Source organism: Schistocerca piceifrons, unplaced genomic scaffold (genome assembly GCF_021461385.2).
Source record: "Schistocerca piceifrons isolate TAMUIC-IGC-003096 unplaced genomic scaffold, iqSchPice1.1 HiC_scaffold_936, whole genome shotgun sequence".
Classification (NCBI taxonomy): Eukaryota; Metazoa; Arthropoda; class Insecta; order Orthoptera; family Acrididae; genus Schistocerca; species Schistocerca piceifrons.
This window is the reverse complement of record NW_025729208.1, coordinates 6141285-6143784: the sequence shown is the minus strand read 5'-3', so window position 1 is coordinate 6143784 and position 2500 is coordinate 6141285.

Genomic DNA, 2500 nt, shown 5'->3' with positions numbered 1-2500 from the left:
CCTCGTAGCACCGCTCGACATACTCGACAAAGCAATCCGGCAGGCCATGCGCCTTCAGCACGGGGCGAAGGGCAGCATGATCTACCGAATCGAATGCCTTAGATACGTCGATCGATGCCACAAAGACAGAGCGGCAGGAGCGAACTGCGTCGGTGAGAGCAGTGTCCAAGATGAAGGTATTTTCCAACATCCCATCCCGAGGGATGAATGCCCGCTGACGTTCGTCCACAGCACATGCGCGCATCAGGCGTGACGCGAGAACCTTGTGAAAGGTCCGCGCCAACACCGAGCAGACCGTAATGGGGCGAAAGTCAGCGGGGGATGTTGGTGCAGCCGTTTTCGGGAGAAGGGACGTCCGCGCGCGAAGCAGGCGTTCCGGAAGGGCGCGGGCCAGAAGGAAGAGATTCATCACTTTCACCAGGACTTCGTGCGGCAGGCGCCGCAACTCCGCTGGGGTAAGGCCGTCCGGCCCGGCTGCTGATCCCCTGGGCGGCAACGCGGCGGCGACCTCCTCATGTGTGACCGGCCCCCATATGCACTCGAGAGCGACAGGCTCTGAGTGCGGGAGGAGGCGGTCACGAATGAAGCCCGCGGTGGAGATGGGCTTCTTGGTGAAGAGGTCCGCCCAGAAGTCCAGCAGACCAGGGATGGCAGGTGGCGGCTGGAGCAGGGTGCCATCCAAGAGGCCGCGCACGCAACGTGCACGCGACCGTCGGAAGGCATCCTGCGTTCTCGCGTACTCCCAGCGGCGCCGCTTGCGCTTCTGCGTCGGCGGCGCGGCAGGCGGCCGCTTCGATGGTTGGCGCGGCCGCTGTGTCCTGGTGATCGATCTCTCCCCTCTGGACCCGACCGACGCAAGGGCATCCGGGAGCATGCCCAGGATGACATCGGGCGGCGTGCCCCGCCCCAGACCTATGACACGATCCAGGGCAGAGAAACGCTGGGCGGAAGCGGGTAGCCCCGCCAGATGCTCCCAGATGGCGGCGTCAGTCGGCCCCTCCGGCGGCGGCCCGGTGGTGTCGGCCGCGAAGTCCTCGGCTGCGTCGACGGGCGGCGCAGCGGCCTCGCCCGCGTCAGGCAGCGGGCTCGCTGCTCCCCGGCGGGACGCCGGCTCTTCACCCCGACCGATCTCAAGCGCCTCCATGAATTGGCGGACAAGCTGCTTGTGGGCAGCTTGCCGCCGTCGGCACTTGATTGCCTCAAGCGTTCGGTCGGGGAACATCCTGATGAGTTCTTGATTTACAAAGAAGAACCGGGCGTCCCTCTCGAGGAACAGTTCGGCCTCTGCCTTGGCGAGCGACAGGACTTCTTCCTCCGTCCACCTCGCGCGATGCCTCTCCGTGACGATCTCCGCATTGGCGGCCGCAAGGTGTTGGCGGCGGCGATGGACCCCGAGACCGTTCTTGGTGGTGAAGCTGCGGTGGCACTCACTACAGGTGTATTCAGCTGCAAAAGTTACAAGATTTTCGGCACGGCCGGTTGGCCGGCTAGGTGCTGGGGGAGTTGGGGTGGCGCCTTCAGCGGAAGGGCCACCACTTATTCTCTGATTACTGCCCCCAACTAAAAAAGGGATAGTGCGAGGGGGGGCTGGTAACCCCCCCAAGCCCCTGGTGCGGTCTACCACTCTGCGAAAATCAGCGGGCCCACGAGAAGGGGAGAAGACCGCAGGAGAGGAGAGGCTAAGAGGGCTAGGCCCATGTATTGCGCATCACTCTCCCTGTAACTATAACCCAAGGAAGGCACCTCGCAGCAGCAGCACGACTACATCAAGACCGCACTTCGAAAAGCCAAGTCCGGATGCAGCCACACCGCCGCCACTTGGCCACCTTAAGAGAGTCATAGTTACTCCCGCCGTTTACCCGCGCTTGCTTGAATTTCTTCACGTTGACATTCAGAGCACTGGGCAGAAATCACATTGCGTCAACACCCGCTAGGGCCATCGCAATGCTTTGTTTTAATTAGACAGTCGGATTCCCCCAGTCCGTGCCAGTTCTGAGTTGATCGTTGAATGGCGGCCGAAGAGAATCCGCGCACCCGCGCGCCCCCGGAGGAGCACGCTAAGGCGGACGCGGCCTCGCAGCAAGGAAGATCCGTGGGAGGCCAAGGCACGGGACCGAGCTCGGATCCTGCACGCAGGTTGAAGCACCGGGGCGCGAACGCCGCGCAGGCGCGCGCATCCTGCACCGCCGACCAGCACGAGGCCGACCAACGGCGAGAGCAGACCACGCCCGCGCTAAACGCCCGCACTTACCGGCACCCCTACGGCACTCACCTCGCCCAGGCCCGGCACGTTAGCGCTGACCCACTTCCCGACCAAGCCCGACACGCCCCGATCCTCAGAGCCAATCCTTATCCCGAAGTTACGGATCCAATTTGCCGACTTCCCTTACCTACATTATTCTATCGACTAGAGGCTCTTCACCTTGGAGACCTGCTGCGGATATGGGTACGAACCGGCGCGACACCTCCACGTGGCCCTCTCCCGGATTTTCAAGGTCCG